We start from the raw sequence: 20,962 nt of genomic DNA, 5'->3' as shown, positions 1-20,962 counted from the left end.
GCCTTCACACTATTTTGTAGTTTATGTTTGAATGAATTGTTTTGGTGAAAGCCATGGTATGATATATGCATCTACTTTATTAATGTTATGTCGTAATATTTGGTTATAGTTGTCAATATCTGTGTTGAATTTATAATAGAAGAGTAAGCTTCAAATCATGAAACTGACATATAAAATACTATTTCTTGTAGAATAAAAAACTCATTACTCATACAAATATCTAAAGAGTTTACCATAGGAATTTAGGAGATGAAACATATAGTCATACACATAATCCATCTTCAATTCTTCTTGAATGAAATTACTTGCTGCTTTTCCAATATTGTGTGCCTGATGAAACAAAAACATATAACATTGAAACAAAAGTAATATGAATTTTCTCTCCTCCATTAAGGATAAGATTAGCAATTCTTGTTTACAATTTGCTTTAAGCACATATATTTTGTAAAATAGCATGGATATTATGCAATATACTGATGTAAAAGATGGAAACATGCTAAGCTTGTTTACCAAGATGATCATAGTAATATCAAAACATGATAAAAAAAAGTATGAGATTTCAGAAACTGAGGGTCTGTTTAATTTTGGAAAACATTTTGTATTTTTGTTTCCAATTTTTATATTTAATTACAATTTTTCCTCATTCTTTTCACTCTGTTTTCTAATCTTAGATAATTGTATAGAAAATAAGGTGTGTATAACCTATGAAGCACTTGATGGTCACAAGGGGCAGCCGGAAGATCATTCACATTGGAGTAAGAGCAACTATACAAGTGAGTTGAATACTACATCTTTATCCAAAATCTTAAGACATTAGGTTTATGGGTCCTCTCTCTTATAAAATGTCTAACCTTCATTTTTCTAAGCAATGTGAGACTTAACTTACCTCACACAACAACACTTACACATACACATACACGAACACTAGAGATACATTGTTGTTCAGTGTTGGTGCTACAGAACTTATAATAACCATGTTATTGATGGGATAATAGAGAAAAACATGTTTGTTTTATCATTTAAAACATACATCTTTCTAGTGAGTTTAATTATAGGATTTGCAAATGATGCTTAAAAATGTGTTTTCTCACTTTAAGAGAACTATAATGTTATTGAGAAACAAGACATTCAAAACTAAATTACCAACAAAGAATATGATTAATCTGCTAGCATTATTCTAAACAAAATTAGATTAATTACCTTTGCCTTATGACTATTGCCCCAATCCACAGCAAACTTAATGGACTTACACTTATCATCTTCCTTAATGGGCCAATAGTGATGCACTGGAATTAACCCTCTTGTGAAGAAATCATAGTAATGAGGTTTCACAAGTAAAGTTGGAGAATCACATGCTAGAATGTATTTTTCACTCACTGACCAAGCTGAACCTTCAATGTACACCTTATATCTACACACAATATCATGATTGAATCAAAACCTTGATAGTTTGATAGCTATACATATAAGATAATCAAAAATTTATAACACAATGTTTCCAGCACAAATTGTGTTTATATTTTGATGTTCAAATAATATAACCGTAAATTTAATGTTATACTTATGAGTGTTAATTATTGCTTTTGGACTGCATTACGTGGCTGTTTTATCTTTATTTTCTATTGTTTCAGTTTTTTATTTGAGTCAATAAGTGGTTCCTACATCTTAGGAGAGAAAGTAGCTTTTATTATCCCACATTCCTAATTCTATGGTGATGTGGTTGTGTTCTGTTTTGATATTTTGAACTTACTATTTAGTGTATTGCTGCAGTCATTAATAAACTGAATTTCCCTATTTCATCTCAGTATTATTCTCTTCAACATACTTTACTTTAGTTTTCAATATTATTCTGCCATAAACCAACAAATTGGTAGCAGAGCTATCATCTTACGGGACCTGTGAAAATGGAAACTGAAACAAGTTTCTCACAAGTTGCTCCTCCTGTCTTTGATGGGGACAACTATGACCTTTGGGCAGTAAGAATGGAGTCTTACCTAGAAGCTTTGGACCTTTGGGAAGCCGTGGAAGAGGATTATGAAGTTCCTCCGCTGCCGAATAATCCAACCATGGCTCAGTTAAAAAATCACAAGGAGAAAAAAACTAGAAAGGCAAAGGCAAAATCATGTCTTTTTGCCGGTGTTTCACAAACTGTCTTCACCAGAATCATGACGCTCAAAACAGCCAAGGCCATCTGGGACTATTTGAAGGAAGAATACGCAGGGGATGAGAGGACTCGAGGCATGCAAGTGCTAAACTTGATGAGGGAATTCGAATTGCAGAAAATGAAAGAGTCTGAGACAGTTAAAGATTACTCAGATAGATTGCTTTCCATTGCAAACAAGGTTAGGTTACTCGGAACTCAATTTGCTGATTCGAGGATCGTAGAAAAAATTTTGGTTACAGTACCAGAGAGATACGAAGCATCAATAACGGCTTTGGAGAACACAAAAGATCTGTCCACAATCACTTTAGCAGCAGTGTTGCACGCCTTGCAAGCCCAGGAGCAACGAAGGCTTATGAGACAGGATCATGTGGTGGAAGGTGCTTTACAAGCCAAGCATCATGAAGTTGTAAGTACCGCAAACAACCCAAGAAAAGACAAAGGTAAAAAGAAAAGTTATCCCTCTTGCAAGCACTGTGGCCTCGACGGTCACCTACCGTTTAGATGTTGGAGAAGACCAGACGCAAAGTGCAGCAAGTGCAATCAGCTTGGACATGAAGCTATAATTTGCAAAAGCAAAATTCAACAACATGAAGTCAATGCCCAGGTTGTAGAGCAAGATGAAGAAGATCAGATTTTTGTGGCAACGTGCTTTTCAACTAAAAGTAGTTCAGAATGCTGGCTGATTGATAGTGGTTGTACAAACCACATGACATATGATAGAACTCTCTTCAAAGATTTGAAGCCTACTCAAATCTCAAAAGTCAGAATTGGGAACGGTGGCTATATTTCTGCAAAAGGAAAAGGAACTGTGGTAATTTCAACTAGTTCAGGTATAAAGACAATCTCAGATGTTCTTTATGTACCTGATATTGACCAAAATCTGCTTAGTGTAGGCCAATTGATTGAAAAAGGATTTAAAGTATCTTTTGAAAATCAACTTTGTCTAATCTTCGACACCACTGGTCGGGAGATTCTAAGGGTTAAGATGAGAGGTAAAAGCTTCTCATTTGATCCAATTGAGGAGGAGCAGAGTGCTTATTTCACTGAAGTCAGTCCCACTGAACTGTGGCATAAGCGACTTGGTCATTGTCATATTCAAAGAATGATGAACATGAAGAATAATGATATGACAAGAGGTCTACCGGTGCTTTCTTATCATTTGCCAAATTGTAATGCTTGTCAATTTGGTAAACAAATCAGAAAACCATTTCCAAAAACTGTTTGGAGAGCCTCTCAAAAGCTGCAACTCATTCACACTGATGTGGCAGGACCTCAAAGAACACCGTCATTACAAGGTAGTCTGTACTTTGTTCTCTTCATAGATGATTTTACAAGAATGTGCTGGATTTTTTTCTTGAAATTTAAGCATGAAGTGGCTGGAGTATTTGTAAAGTTCAAGAATATGGTTGAAACTCAAAGTGGCTGCAAGATTCAATTTCTAAGATCCGATAATGGGAAGGAGTATACATCAACACAGTTTAATTTATTTTGTGAAGAAGCTGGCATTGTACATCAACTCACAACTCCATACACTCCGGAGCAAAATGGAGTTAGTGAAAGGAGAAATAGATCCATAATGGAGATGGCTAGATGCATGTTGCATGAGAAAGACTTGCCAAAACAATTTTGGGCAGAAGCAGCCAACACAGCTGTTTATCTTCAAAATCGACTCCCCACAAAGGTTTTGAAAGATAAAACTCCTTTTGAGGCTTGGTATGGGTATAAGCCTTCACTAACCTTTCTTAAAGTGTTTGGTTGTGTTTGTTTTGCACATGTTCCACAAGTTAAGCGTGATAAACTTGACAAGAAAGCAATTCCAGGAATTTTTGTGGGATATAGTTCTGTTTCAAAAGCCTACAAGGTGTATCATCCTCAAAGTGGAAAGATGACTGTCTCTAGAGATGTGCATTTTAATGAAGATCAACAATGGGACTGGAAGAATCCTAAAAAAACAATTGGATCTTTCAATGATATTGAAGATGATTATCTTGAAAAGCAAACAACAGAGTTGTGTGAGAACGAATTAGAAGATGATCCTCCCATTAGAGGCACAAGGCTGCTGTCAGATATCTATCAAAGATGCAATGTTGTAGTATGTGAACCTGCTTGCTGTGAAGAAGCACTAAAAGATCCAAAATGGAAAAATGCAATGGAGGAGGAGATGTCAATGATTCAAAAAAACAAGACATGGGAACTCGTTGACAAGCCTGAAGATAGAAACATCATTAGAGTTAAATGGGTTTTCAGAACAAAGCTTAATGCAGATTGCTCGATCAATAAATACAAGGCCAGACTCGTAGTTAAAGGGTATGCACAAATTTTTGGTGTTGATTATTCTGACACTTTTGCACCTGTATCAAGATTAGATACAATTAGATTGGTGTTAGCAATTGCTGCACAAAAAGGCTGGAAAGTATTCCAGTTAGATGTTAAATCAGCTTTTTTAAATGGAGATTTACAAGAAGAGATATATGTGGAGCAGCCAGAGGGATTTGCGGTGCAAGGTGGAGAAGATAAAGTCTATCTTCTTAAGAAGGCCCTTTATGGCTTAAAACAAGCACCAAGGGCTTGGTACAGTAAGATAAATGATCACCTATTGAGCATAGGTTTTGAAAAAAGTTTATCTGAGTCCACTCTTTATGTGAAACATAAGGGTAAAAATTCTCTCATAATTTCCCTCTATGTTGATGATCTTTTAGTAACCGGAGATGATACAAGGCTTGTTGAGGAATTCAAACAAGAAATGATGCAAGCTTTTGAAATGACAGATCTTGGTTTGATGACATTTTTCCTTGGAATTGAGATCAAGCAAAATGAGAATGATGTGTTCATCTACCAAAAGAAGTATGCAAAGGAAATATTGAAAAAATTTCAGATGGAAGAGTGCAAAACAGTTAGCACACCAATGAACCAAAAGGAGAAGTTGAGCAAGGAAGATGGGTTTGACAAAGTTGATGAAGGATACTATACGAGTCTTATTGGATGTTTAATGTATCTCACTGCAACAAGGCCAGACATTCTATTTGCTGTAAGTATTCTCTCTCGATTTATGCATTGTGCTAGTGAAATGCATTTAAAAGCAGCAAAAAGAATACTGAGATATATTAAGGGCACTGTTGATTATGGTGTCAAATTTGAGAGCTGTCCAACATTCAAGTTGTGTGGATTCTCTGATAGTGACTGGGCTGGATCCATTGATGACATGAAGAGTACCTCTGGATATTGTTTCAGTCTAGGCTCAGGAGTTTTTTCATGGTGCACAAAGAAGCAAGAGACAGTAGCACAATCCACTGCAGAAGCCGAATTCATAGCAGCAACAGCAGCTGTAAATCAAGTTGTGTGGCTAAAAAAGATTTTATTTGATTTACATCTCCAACAAAATCATAAGATAGAGGTATTTATTGACAACCAGGCAGCAATTGCAATTTCAAAGGATCCTGTATGTCATGGGAAGACTAAACATTTTAACATCAAACTCTATTTTTTAAGAGAAATGCAGCAAAATGGAGAAGTGACTTTGGTTTATTGCAAGTCAGAGGATCAATTGGCAGATTTGTTTACAAAGCCACTTCCTGTCAACAAGTTTGAGTTTTTAAGGCAGAAAATTGGAGTTTGCAGATCCTAAAGCAAGGAGGAGTGTTAATTATTGCTTTTGGACTGCATTACGTGGCTGTTTTATCTTTATTTTCTATTGTTTCAGTTTTTTATTTGAGTCAATAAGTGGTTCCTACATCTTAGGAGAGAAAGTAGCTTTTATTATCCCACATTCCTAATTCTATGGTGATGTGGTTGTGTTCTGTTTTGATATTTTGAACTTACTATTTAGTGTATTGCTGCAGTCATTAATAAACTGAATTTCCCTATTTCATCTCAGTATTATTCTCTTCAACATACTTTACTTTAGTTTTCAATATTATTCTGCCATAAACCTTACTTTAGTTTTCAATATTATTCTGCCATAAACCAACAATGAGTGCATTGGCCTGCCAAATCTGATTTCTTGTACCCTTCTTGCGTCTCTCGTCCCCAATCCTGAAACAAAATTTTCTTTTGTAAATTTTGACAATTTTCACTATTATTATCATTATACAAAAATAAAATTTAGTTTAGAAAAGATACAATCCATATAAGGTCACGAGTCCGAGATAGTATGATCGGATGGTAAACATCCGTTCATTCAATAACTTCCATTTCTTAATTCAAAACTATATAATGCATATGTCGTACTTTTAGAAAATCAATTAGATGATTCCCTCCAATAGAGATCCATTTTCGTCTTAAAGGGTCCCTATATTTTGCTAACCCGGCATAATTAGAGCATTTGACCCCAATATACAGCTTAAGGTATCTCTACGACTTAAACTTTTTAAGTCCGCTATTGATTTTAAAAAAAAGAGTCCGCTATGAGACTAATTTTTGAGTCAGTAGTAGGACATTCGTTTTCCATTTTATAACATATATACAAATAGAGGTAAAGGAAGATTGATATACCTGAGCATATAAACGAGCATTCCAATCTTGTTTCTCAGAAACATTACATTTCATAAGGTCTTGTCTTGTTTCATTCAACTCTCCCAACAATATCCCCCATGGCTTTATATTAACCTCAGGCCTATGTGAATCAATTAATTTTAAAACAAAGAACTTAGAAAAGCTACTAAAATTGAACATGTTTTTACAGTGTACACAAAAGTGTAACTAATCTTAAATAATTTTATTTTAGTATGCTATTTTATAAGAAAAACTTTATTAAGGTAAGACAAACAATCTTAATCATATTCTACATTTAAACCTACAAGTTTAACTTAGGGAAGTTTAATGTGAAAAAGCATAAGTTCAAACAAAAATATTTTAATTTAAAAAAAAAAAAAACACAAAAATATTTTAAAAATGTTAATTAAATTGTATTTATTTTGAAGATTCTAATCAGAATAATCTTTAAAATAAATTGGTCAGATTCTCTATCATCATCTAATCAAATCTTGACTATTGAATAGTTAGTTCACTTAACCGTCGAAATTTGATCAGGTTCATGTTAGAATTGATAGTGAATTTGACTGAATCACAATGTATCACTATGACTTTGATAAAAAGTACACTTTAGAAACATAGTACTATCACATAATCAAAATCACAATGCCATCGTAATTTTGTGAAATTCATCACGATTTCAAACATGTACTAGATAGCTTTAGCAAACGAAATCAGATTCACTATAGTCAAGAATTTGCCGCATTCACACATTCGACGCATTCATATAGTCGTTTGATCAAAACCGGACACACAATTCAAATTTTCAATTGAATCGTCTAATCTTAATTAAACAACCACAAATGTATCGAATGCTTTAAAGACGATATTCTTGACTGCAAGAAACTGTGATCCCAAACAAACTAGGGTAAAAAAAAAAAGTGGAATAATCTTTAATTACTTACCATCCCCAAAAGGACCAATCAGGGAAAACAATATCCAAAGTTGCATCATTGCCGCAATAACGAAAGAGTGGTGGAGGATCAACACCACCATCAAGATTATATTGGCCAGCTGAAACAACTGGCCAATCAACACAATCAAACATAAGCTCCAAATCAGGTAACATTCCACGGTACTTCCTTAACATTTGTAGGATACCCCATAGAGTAAAAGTATCTCTTGTTTGAAAAGCTTTTTCATATGTTTCTAAAATAAGCTTTTCCTTTTAATATAACTAATTTGAAATTTGCTGTTGGTTTTGCTTTTTCTATTGTTTCTTGTGTTATTCCTGTGTGGGACCATGGTCTTAAATCTTCGTGGATCCAACAGAAGTAATCTGGACACGTGGAATTAGATCGATGGTCTTGATTGTTTAATGAGATTTGGTGATTAGGACATTTTCTTGTGTGGTTGTTGATGGATTATTTCGCAAGTGAACGAATTACCACGTAGTAATAAAAATATCGATCCACAGGGATTGTGTGATCAAACTAGTCGAATAGTGCTCATAGACATTATGCAAGAAATACACATAAATTGGGGGTATGTTGAGTTATGAATTGCTAGAAAACGTGCTTTGATATAATGGAAAAACGAGGTAGAATCATCGGAATCGCCTAGTCTATAGCTAAACAACATGCAATCTACTATATCATAGGAGTCTACTCAAGTGTTAACAACTAGATCGACAAATTAGTGAATCGCAATCTCTTGTCAAAATCCACTCTATTCGTTGTCGATACTCCCCCGATCTCTCGGGCGGAAGCTACCTACAACGAATGATATTAACGCGCGTCAATCGTTCGCTACACTCTATGCCTCAATCTCTCGACCGGAGACACTCGAGCGCTTAATGCAATTCAGTTCAGAAATTAAATCAATACTCTCGCACGTGACTTAACTCGAAATCATTACAACACTAATGAAGGATTATAAAGCATTAAACATCGAATTGCATTAAATCAACACTATAACAGAGTAGTTTCTTACACATATAGCAGATTACATGAAGTCTATCTACATCCTAGGCTATCCTAGATCCTACCTCCGAAGAACTTAGCTCCTCATCTCCCTTTGTCCGCGTCCGAGCTTCAATGTCATGGCTTGTGAATCCATGCTATCGATGTGCTTGGAGCTTCCTTCGGAGTCTTGAATCCCAATCTTGAAGTTCAAAACCCAGAATGTAGATCAAATTTGCAGAATTTTCCAACCCGAAAACAGAATTATGCAGAAACTATATATACAGAAGGCAACCACGCCGCGCGCCAGATCTATCACGCCGCGCGTGGTTGCAAATCCATCAACTACGCCGCGCGTGGTAACAGAATCACGCGGCGCGTGATCAAGTCAGAGAGCAATCTTCATCTTCAACAAAGCTTCACGCCGCGCGTGGTCAGGTATCACGCCGCGCATGATCAGAGTAAAAATCTTGGCTCCCTGTGAGCTCCATCACGCGGCGCGTGATGGGCTACGCCCCCAGCGTAGTGAAAATCCTCCATTTCCTGCAATTTTTCCTGTTTTCTTGCAAAACAAGTAATCAAGCTTATGGTTAGATTTCTCTTATATTTATTGCTAAAAACCTACTAAAATGCATCTAATGTTGCTAAAATATGCACGGATTAGAGAGTGTGACGATTCGTCATCACAACCCCAAACTTAAACCTTTCCTTGTCCTCAAGGAAACAACTTTTACCTCAAGCTTTTGTGTCAAGACCTTGGCATTTTCCTTAAACTCACTCGAATCATACATACGTGAGACTCACCTGATGATCAATGATCCACCTGCAAACAATGCTCAATTGCACAACCGTTCTCGCAAGACATTTTCAAGTAGTTCACACTTTTCGACCACGGCTCTATGATTCCATCACACTACTCACATGCACTCTTCAATATGGGTAATTCACTCAAATCAACACATCAATGCAAGTCAACAATAATTTTGCAAGTAGTCTAAGAATTCATTCGGTTCACTTTGTGCACACACATTAGAGGTCTTTTAGGGTTATAACGTGGCTTGGCTAGGGTGGATGGTGACATTTGGATAAGTAGTAGAAAAAACTTGGAGTTAGATCCCCCTATGGTCAAAAATTCATAAACCAACCCTTTTCTTTTGAACTATAGTGGACTAGAGAACTTTTTTCACAGCATCAAACAAGGTTTTGCAATTCTTTTATTACTTCTTTTCCCTTTTTCACATTCATTTCTTTTGTTTCTTTTTTTTTTTTTTTTCCACAAAAAGCCTTGTAACTTTTGAAATTTTTTTCTCAATTTTTCAAATCACACATTTGTAAGTTCTCTAGTACCCTCACCCCAAACTTTATTTGTTGCTAATTCCAAAGGGCAACCCCAAACTTAGTAGTGAGCAATGCGCATCAACCACTAATTAGGTGCCTAACCTCCAAGAAAGTCATTCCTTTTTTTTGTCATCAAAAATTTCTTAAGGTTTTGCAAAAATAACATTTTCTTTCAGCTCAAATTGGTTAAGCAAAGGATAATTATATGTAAGGGTGGATAGAAAGGCTCAAAGGTACCAAGGAACATGCCTCGTGTGTGCTACAAAAGTACCAATCAAATAAAAAGACGACAAGCAAAATCGAGAGACAGTACATGAGCGGATATCACACATAGAAGAAAAAGGAGTGTTTGGCTCAATACCTCTCGGTTGGGTCGAATCAAAGAACCGGTCAAAAAGTGTGCGTTCCCGTCCTTTGCCTCTTGATCACATGAGTGCAACAAGCTATTGCACTGCAAGTTTCACAAATCACACACGGAAAAAATCAAGTAATTGATACTCAAGTAACTAGAAAGAACATGCCAAAGTATTGAAACAAACTCTAAAAGTAAAAACCATTCCACCATTAAACAAGAGAAGATTCAAATTTAGAGTACACAAATAAAATATCCAGCCAATATCCAAGCAACATCAAATATTATTACAAACCAACGAAAGTAAAAGACAATTAAGGAAAGATAGAGTAGTAGAGTAGTAAAGTAGTAGCAGCAGCAGCAGCAGAACATCATCACCAACAACGTCAAACCGCGTCATCCGGCTGGCCAGTGAAGTAGTTTGTGAATGGGCTATTCAAATTCAAATTCAGCCCATCCACATCCAGCATTTCCCTCTCCATAGCAGCGGCCTCATCCTGCTCAACCCGGCGTCGCCTCTCGATCTCGGCCAACTCAGAAGTTCTCAGACCCGAATTGTATGCTTGTCTGGCCTGAAAAGATGTCAGCTCCCTTGCCTGATGCGCCTCCCAATCAGTATCAACGGGATACAAAGTCCCGAAAGTAGGAGGAGGGAAAGTAGACCGATAAGTCATCGCCTCGGTGTACATGGCAGAGGCGGTATCAAAGTAGAGATTCGGCAGCCCCGAATATTGAGAAATCTCCATCTGATGCAACATTGAAGCCAGCTGGTTAACATCATGAGAGTAAGGAGGAGGAGCATGTGCCGGTATTTCTTGAGACTCATATGCCGGATCCCCCTGTTGATCCGGATGGTTACCCTCTTCAAACCGGTTAATCTCTTCTTCTTCTCTCAAAGCTTCCTCCCTTGCAGCATTCCCCTCACCTCGGGGCACAATAGGACCTCTCTCAAACTTTTTGATGAAGTATGATAAAGACAATGGACGGACGGGATGAAGATCACCTTCTTGCACATTCATGGGAACATTATTCGCCCTACACAAAGCAGCGATGAGATTACAATGTCCCAAAGTAAAAGTAGGATTCGGATGATTGGCTATTTCATGAAGATCTTTTTGTAACCAATACCCAAGATTAATAAACTTCCCTTCAACCAACAATCGGACCGCGTGCGCATTATCAAGCTGAATCTCTGAATTGTTGCCAACAACCCTCACATTTTTCAACCAAAATTCACCCCAAGCTCGGTGAACCGGATTAAAACTTGTTAAGCTCAACCTTCGAGGGAGAGAAGCTGGTGAGTGGGCTAGCCACATTGCTCCCGGTCGACACACTATACTTTTCAGTTCTTCCCTAACTTCAATACCACACTTGTCGATCCTCTCCCTATCACGCAAAAGTTCACACACACCTCCCGCAGCACAACCAAGCAGATTGTTTATAGTTTCAAAAGAATAACTCACCTTAACACCCCTAACCACCGAAGTATATTCCGGAAACAATGGTTGATCCGGCAAATAGGCATTTGCAAAGAACTCCCTAGCCCACATCTGATTTCCAGGATTCACTTCATCTTTAATCATCAATTTATTAAATTTCTCCCATCCCCTAGACTTTATCTCATTCCCTAACTCAGCTACACCTTTCAGCAAATCCTCACCAAAACCCTTCTCTTGATTAATAGTAAAGGTTCGAATTTGTGAGTACCTTTTCTCATGAACTTCACTGATGAAGTGGGGGTGAACCTGTGGCCGAGTAACATTGCTCCGGCGAGGAGGAGATGCTTGAGCGGACCGAGAAGATTGGCCCTTGCTTGCACTCATCTTTGTTCTTGGTTTCTTTGGAGGCTCTTGTGTTGGATTAGCATCACTCTTCTTCTTTCCCTTTCCAGTTAGCCGTGTCAACATGGTGATAGTAGATAGATTGAAGTGGGTTAATTTGGGAAAGTGGTGAAATGTGATGAAATGAGGGATTTGGAGTGGAATTAGGAGTGGGTGATATGGGTGGTATGTGAATGTGAAGGAAATGGATGATTGAAGGTGATTAGAAGTGAGATTGGAGAGGTTTGAAGAGTGAAAATGGGTTATCAATGGAGTTTTTCGTGTGGGAGACCGTGTGAATTGATGATGGGACGGATGGAGTAGTTGAAAAGATGAAGAAATTCAAATTTTACACGCTTTCCTGTGCAGCCACGCCGCGCGTGACCCCTGCTACGCCGCGCGTAGTACGAACTGTAACGGTCAAGAACTTCTTTCAAACAGGCCACGCCGCGCGTAATCACCATCACGCGGCGCGTAACCACTTAGTCAGAGACTCCATATTTCTCCAGTTTTTACGCAGCGCGTGATGCATCCCCACGCCGCGCGTGATACATTCTTAAACTCCTTCCTCTGTGTTGAAGGATCACGCCGCGCGTGATTGTACTGCGCCCCCGGCGTAGTAGAACTCTGTTCTGCCCTGTTTTGCTTCCGTCCTTGCTTCTGCTGCACATCTACCTACATACTTCAAAAGAAAACAAACTAAAACATTAGAAACTGTTGGGTTGCCTCCCAACCAGCGCTTGTTTAACGTCCCGATGCTTGACGTTCCATGCCCCTAAGGGTCATGGAGAAGAAGTGCCACCATGTGGCAAGTAGTGTGCATTCCAAGGTAACTTGAGGGCATGTTTAACAATATGATCATAGACCTGGACTTTAAAACATTGTGGGTCTCCATCATCACATGTCATCTTGTCAAAGACATTGAATGTGACCTGCTGATCATCGGTCCTTAGCATGAGTTCCCCCATCTCTACATCGATTAGGGCACGGCTAGTTGCTAGGAAGGGTCTGCCAAGGAGTAGAGGCTCCCAATTCTTATCTTCTTCCATGTCCAGAACCACAAAGTCTGCGGGAAACACAAATTCACCCACTCTAACCAACACATCATGGAGAATACCTTCCGGATGCACTATCGATCTATCCGCCAAAGAGAGACTCATCTTTGTCGGTTTTGCTACCGCTCCCGGTATCTTCTTCATCATTGATAACGGCATCAGATTAATGCTCGCACCCAAATCACACAAAGCCTTTTCAATAGTGAGCGTTCCAATGGAACATGGAATTGTAAAACTCCCCGGATCTTTCTTTTTCTGAGGTAGCTTCCTTTGGATGAGAGCGCTGCACTCTTCCGTCATACTTACCATTTCATCATCTAATGGTTTTCTTTTCTTTGTGAGCAGCTCCTTCAAAAACTTTGCATAACTCGGCATTTGCTCCAATGCCTCAACTAAAGGTATAGCCATCTCAAGCTTGTTCAACACCTTCATGAACTTCTTGAACTCCTTCTCCCGCTCAAGATTCTTAACTTTCTTTCTCCTAGGAAAAGGCATCCTAGCATACGGCGATTCATCAACTCCTTTACCTTTCTCAACCTTCTTACTCTCCTTTTCTTTTATCTCCCTCTGTTTTTCAACTTCTTCTACTTCATCCTCACTAATCTCAACTTCCTTAGACATATTTTCATTTTCTACTTCTCCCTCACGTCTCTCATTTTCAACTACGACCTCTTGCTTATTTTCAACTTCTCCCTCATTGACCTTCTTTTTCAAGGGCTTCTCCACAGCTGGCCTTTCCGGTATCTCTCTACTCCTCAAAGTGATTCCATTGCAAGTTTCATTTTTCGGATTATCATGAGTGTTTCCTCCGAAACCTCCTTGGTTTTGCAACATAGAAAACTGTCTTGACAGCTGACCCATTTGCACCTCAAGGTTCTTTATAGAAGCTTCATGATTCTTGTTAGAGGTTGCTTGACTCGATTTCATCGCTTCAAAGTTGCTTTGGGTCATGAGCATGAACTGATTTAGAGTCTCTTCCATCCTTGATGGAGGCCTTTGCTGCTGTTGCGGTGCACCTTGACTTTGCATACCGTTCCCCCACCCGGAACCGTTGTTATTGTTGTTGTACGGCTTCCGGAAATTGGCTAGGTAGCAAGCCTCCTCTGAACCCTCCGGGAAGCATCCGCCATTTGGGTGATCCTGCAAACAAAAATCACAGCGCACATTGTCAATTTTACCTATTGGAGAAGATTGAACTTGCGGATTGGACAGCAGCTTCATCATTGCTTCCATTTGGCTAGTCATGAGCTTTTGCTGTGCCAATAGCGCTGTTTGAGTATCCAATTCCAACACTCCGCCTTTCTTCTTGGCTCCTCTATCATTAGTAGCTCTATACTCGTTTTGAGCCATGCTTTCCACCAATTCTCTTGCTTCAGTTTCGTCACGGTTCTTCAACGAACCACCGGCTGATGCGTCAAGTATCATTCGCGTTTGAGCCCTCAAACCTTGGGTAAACATTTGCATCTGATTGTGGCCATCGAAACCGTGATTCGGACACCTTTTAAGACAAACTTTGAACCTCTCCCAAGCATCATACAACGTTTCACCATCCGCTTGTTCGAAGTTGCTAATTTCAGCCCTTCTTTCTAGGAACTTATGAATAGGGAAGTAACGATCTAAGAACTTCCGCTCCAGCTGTCTCCAAGTCTCAATAGTTCCGGCTGGTATCGTGTCCAACCAATCTTTAGCACGGCCGGTGAGAGAATGCTTGAATAACCTAAGTCTTTTGTCCGATTCGCTCACCCCCGGTGGATCGGTATAGTCGCAGGCTTCATAGAAGTGAGACAAGTGTAAATTCGGGCATTGAGCTTCCGATCCTGAATACGGATTTTCCTTTAGGGCGGAGAGGACCGTGTTCTTGATGTCGAATGAGACAGGATTCGCCGGCTGAAAGCCTTGATTTGCCAACGCGTCATTGTCTCTCCTCCCATAATCACCAAGGGTACGCCTTGGCGGTTGAGGAACCGGTGGAATCTGCTCTTCTTCCATTGTTGCTGCAGTCTGTCCTTGACAGTCCGGTGTATCCCTTAGCAAAGCTGTTCCCCTTGAAGCTTGAGCTTCCCTTGTTGCCTTTCGAATTGCGCGAGCTGTCTTTTCAATCTCTGGATCAAATTGCAGCTCTTGAGGACCTGTTCTCCGCATGCACAATGAAACACACAAGTAGAACGCTCCGGGAGAAAAATATAAAACAGAAAAATAAAGAAAACACAGAAAATATGAACACTATCGCCTTGTCGAATCAATCACAATCCCCGGCAACGGCGCCAAAAACTTGATGGATTATTTCGCAAGTGAACGAATTACCACGTAGTAATAAAAATATCGATCCACAGGGATTGTGTGATCAAACTAGTCGAATAGTGCTCATAGACATTATGCAAGAAATACACATAAATTGGGGGTATGTTGAGTTATGAATTGCTAGAAAACGTGCTTTGATATAATGGAAAAACGAGGTAGAATCATCGGAATCGCCTAGTCTATAGCTAAACAACATGCAATCTACTATATCATAGGAGTCTACTCAAGTGTTAACAACTAGATCGACAAATTAGTGAATCGCAATCTCTTGTCAAAATCCACTCTATTCGTTGTCGATACTCCCCCGATCTCTCGGGCGGAAGCTACCTACAACGAATGATATTAACGCGCGTCAATCGTTCGCTACACTCTATGCCTCAATCTCTCGACCGGAGACACTCGAGCGCTTAATGCAATTCAGTTCAGAAATTAAATCAATACTCTCGCACGTGACTTAACTCGAAATCATTACAACACTAATGAAGGATTATAAAGCATTAAACATCGAATTGCATTAAATCAACACTATAACAGAGTAGTTTCTTACACATATAGCAGATTACATGAAGTCTATCTACATCCTAGGCTATCCTAGATCCTACCTCCGAAGAACTTAGCTCCTCATCTCCCTTTGTCCGCGTCCGAGCTTCAATGTCATGGCTTGTGAATCCATGCTATTGATGTGCTTGGAGCTTCCTTCGGAGTCTTGAATCCCAATCTTGAAGTTCAAAACCCAGAATGTAGATCAAATTTGCAGAATTTTCCAACCCGAAAACAGAATTATGCAGAAACTATATATACAGAAGGCAACCACGCCGCGCGCCAGATCTATCACGCCGCGCGTGGTTGCAAATCCATCAACTACGCCGCGCGTGGTAACAGAATCACGCGGCGCGTGATCAAGTCAGAGAGCAATCTTCATCTTCAACAAAGCTTCACGCCGCGCGTGGTCAGGTATCACGCCGCGCGTGATCAGAGTAAAAATCTTGGCTCCCTGTGAGCTCCATCACGCGGCGCGTGATGGGCTACGCCCCCAGCGTAGTGAAAATCCTCCATTTCCTGCAATTTTTCCTGTTTTCTTGCAAAACAAGTAATCAAGCTTATGGTTAGATTTCTCTTATATTTATTGCTAAAAACCTACTAAAATGCATCTAATGTTGCTAAAATAGGCACGGATTAGAGAGTGTGACGATTCGTCATCAGTTGTATCCATTGCAATCTAATGGAATCTCTGTTTGATTTTGGAGTGTTTTTAGTATTTTGTATGATTTTGTGGTTAGGATTTGTTCGGTAGATGAACGGGCTACTGCTGACGAAATTTCCTACATAAACAAACATTATTGAGTTAAAAAAACTCTACTTTAAAAATATAATGGAGAAAATATTAATGCAAGTGATCAAATAACAGAGATTTTAAAACCCTACTTGTAGTATAATTAAGGCTTAATTGCACTTCTGGTCCCTTATCTTTATTTTAGGTTTCAAGTTGGTCCTTTATCTTTTAAATGTTTCAAGTTGATCTCTTATCTTTTCTACAGGTTTCAAGTTGGTCCCTTCTGTCAAATTTTTCAATATTACCGTTAAATTTGGACACGTGTCATCTTTCCAAATTTAACGGTAATAGTGAAAAATTTGACGGAATAGACCAAAATGAAACCTGCAGAAAAGATAAGGGACCAACTTGAAACTTTTAAAAGATAAGGGGAAAGATAGGAATGCCAACAAAGTTGGATGTCTATCCCTACCTTGATGTCTAGATGCTCTTAATTTATCAAAAACACATTGTAAAATTTATTAAATTAATAAATTTGTTTCACTAAAGTTATTGTCCCATATTTATGGTTATAATTTTTTTAAATCGGATATCTTAGTAGCTAGAATCCACATTGAATAAGTATAATGTCCAGAGTTCAAACTCCGACTCCAGGGTTCCCGGAACTAAACTTTTTTAATATGTTCTAATATTCAAATTTTTATTTAGAAGTGATGACAGTCAATTATATGATGTTTTTAGTAGTAATTTAGGGTGGTTTTAATAGTAGTTGAAGCCCAAAAGAGAGCAAATACATGGAAAAGTGAAGTTGCTTAGCCCATAAACAAGAAAAATGGAAAAAGTAGCAAAAAAGGGCAAAAACTTAATAAACAGCGCGCACCATCGTACCCACGATGAGATCCGACGTGGCGTGATGAGAAGACGGTTTAAATTGAAGAAAATCTGCAACAAATCTTTCCCATCGTACCACGATGACTGTCATCGTGGCACGATGATGACGACAAAAGCACACAGAAAATCTTGAGGAAATCTTCCATCGTACCACGATATGATCCATCAAGGCCACGATAAGGAAAAATTACATGTCATCGTGGCCACGATGGGTGCGATGGACGCGCAGAAAAACCCAAAACCCAAATGAAAAATTATGAATAGAGCATTCCTCCTCCACTATTATTCATTCAAAAAAATATTCAGAAATATTCAGAGACATTGAATATTCACTCTAGAGTTAGAAGAACTCTAAGGAGGAGGCCAAGGAACTCCAAGGCCAATAAGGTTATTTTCTTTCTGTCTTTGTAATTTATTTTTCCTAGGTTAGGTGGAGTCGAGAAACTCCCTTACGAATGCTTGGTTTTGTATAATTTGGGTATAAATTCAATTGTTTCTACTTTCAAACTCTTTTATCGCCTGATTTTATATTTATTTTAATATTGATCACATTAGAATAAAATCTAAGGACCTAGTGGATATCGCATAGGAAACGAAGCTAGTAATCCCGAATGAAGGACGGTATGCTAGGGCCAATATGAGACCATTAAATTCAGTATCTGAGGTCTTACTATAGGATTAGAAAGAACGACAATTTCTACCTGAACATAGTTAAAACTAGTTAGAGGTACACATGACGGCTTATGACACGTGGAGCTACTAAGGTAATGATACCAACGTTTTTAATAAAAAAGTGGAACCCGGGGCAATGAAACTTAAATAGAGTAAGAGTAACCACTAACTAGGCTCTGCACAGTTTGTAATAGAAATAGGAAATGATATTGCTTCTATCCTATTTTCAATAGTCTAATTCATGATAGAGGGAAACAAGGGAATAACTGATAAGCGACCGCTTAGGATCGTCTTGAAAACAGGTAAAAGAGGAACTTGACCCTAACCGCGACCTGCCGGTAGAACCAAAGTTATCAAGATATAGAGGAACTTGACCCTAACCGCGACCTGCCGGTAGAACCAAAGTTATAAAATAAAGTGCGACCCTAACCGCGACCTGCCGGTAGAACCAACACTATAAAGTTCTTATCTCAAGAACAAAGGAAAAGTTCTCACAAGAAAACTCTCAAATTATATTAAACTTCAAGTTGTGCCTTGAGAAGTACATGATAGTCCTATTTATAGCATATCCTTACATAGTAGGATTTATTGTACTCACGTACAAGGATGTTTATTTTACTAATGATCTTAACCCTTCTTTGCCTTGTGAAGTTGTTTCATTGTTACAGGAGTTTGATGATATTTTCCCAAAAGACGTACCTGACGGGTTACCTCCATTAAGAGGTATCGAGCATCAAATTGATTTCATTCCCGGCGCTTCACTTCCAAATAGGCCAGCCTATAGATCCAGTCCTGAAGAAGCAAAGGAAATCCAAAGACAAGTTGATGAGTTCTTACAAAAGGGATTTGTGAAGGAGAGTCTCTGTCCATGTTCAGTTCCTGTGATCTTGGTTCCAAAGAAAGATGGGACATGGAGAATGTGTACTGATTGTCGAGCCATAAACAAAATTACGGTAAAGTATAGATATCCTATCCCTAGATTGGATGATATGCTTGATGAGTTGTATGGTTCATGTTTATTTTCTAAAATAGATTTGAAAAGTGGATATTACCAAATCCGCATGAAAGAAGGTGATGAGTGGAAAACAGCGTTTAAAACTAAATATGGTTTATACGAGTGGTTAGTGATGCCATTCGGCTTAACTAATGCACCCAGCACCTTCATGAGGTTAATGAACCATGTTCTTCGTTCTTTCATTGGGAAATTTGTTGTAGTGTATTTTGATGACATTTTGATTTATAGCAAAACCTTGAGTGAACATGTTGATCATTTGCAAGCTGTTCTTAAGGTTTTGAGAGAAAATAAATTGTATGCAAATCTTAAAAAGTGTTCATTTTGTCTTGAATCTGTTGTGTTTTTGGGTTTTGTTATAAGCTCTAAGGGAGTAAGTGTGGATGAGGAGAAGGTAAAGGCAATTAGGGAATGGCCTGTTCCTAAGAATGCTGGTGAAGTAAGGAGTTTTCATGGTTTAGCAGGTTTTTATAGAAGGTTTGTAAAGGACTTTAGTTCTATTGCTGCACCTTTGACTGAATTAGTCAAAAAGAATGTTGTGTTCAAGTGGTCTGATGTGCATGAAAAAGCTTTTAATTTATTGAAAGATAGGTTGACTAATGCTCCTTTACTTTGTTTACCTAATTTTGATAAAGCATTTGAAATACAATGTGATGCTTCTGGTGTTGGAATAGGGGCTGTTTTAATGCAGGATTCTAAACCAATTGCATTCTTTAGTGAAAAGCTTAATGGAGCAGCATTGAATTATTCCACTTATGACAAAGAATTGTATGCTTTAGTGAGAGCTTTGCAAATTTGGCAACACTACTTATGGACAAGGGAATTCGTCATACACACTGACCATCAAAGCTTGAAGTTTCTAAAATCTCAAGGTAAGCTCCAAAAGAGACATGCCAAGTGGTTGGAATTCATTGAGATGTTTCCTTATGTGATCAAGTACAAGGATGGTAAGGAAAATGTAGTGGCTGATGCTTTTTCCAGAAGGTATGCACTACTTACTTCTTTGCAAACAAAGTTACTTGGTTTTGAATTTGTAAAGGACTTGTACTCTAATGATTCTGACTTTGGAAATATATGTGAGTCTTGTTCTAAACATGCATTTGGAGACTATTACATGCATGATGGTTACTTGTTTAAGAAAAATAAATTGTGTGTGCCTGTCTGTTCTTTGCGTGAAATGCTTGTTAGGGAAAGTCATGAAGGGGGGTTAATGGGACATTTTGGTGTTAAAAAGACTTTAGAAATTTTGCAGGAGCATTTTTATTGGCCTAAAATGATGCAAGATGTGCAATCTGTTTGTGTTAAGTGTGTTCCATGTAAGCAAGCTAAGTCTAAAATCATGCCTCATGGTTTGTATACACCTTTGCATGTGCCTAGCCAACCTTGGACTGATGTTTCAATGGATTTTGTGTTGGGTCTACCTCGTTCTCAAGCTGGGAAGGATAGTATATTCGTTGTTGTTGATAGGTTTAGTAAAATGGCACATTTCATTGCATGTTCTAAAACCAATGATGCAACACATATTGCTGATCTCTTCTTTAAAGAAGTAGTGCGCTTGCATGGGTTGCCAAAAACCATAGTAAGTGATAGAGATGTGAAGTTCCTAAGTCATTTTTGGAGAACCTTGTGGAATAAGTTAGGAACAAAACTCTT

General features: G+C 38.4%; 1 pseudogene; it reads right to left on the bottom strand.

Moving 5' to 3' along the window:
* Positions 1-88: 88 nt before the first annotated feature.
* Positions 89-19,014, bottom strand: LOC123904830 (annotated as a pseudogene).
* Between the last annotated feature and the right edge of the window lie 1,948 nt (positions 19,015-20,962).

Source organism: Trifolium pratense, linkage group LG2 (genome assembly GCF_020283565.1).
Source record: "Trifolium pratense cultivar HEN17-A07 linkage group LG2, ARS_RC_1.1, whole genome shotgun sequence".
NCBI classification, from domain to species: domain Eukaryota; kingdom Viridiplantae; phylum Streptophyta; class Magnoliopsida; order Fabales; family Fabaceae; genus Trifolium; species Trifolium pratense.
This window is presented reverse-complemented; position numbering and strand designations above follow the sequence as displayed.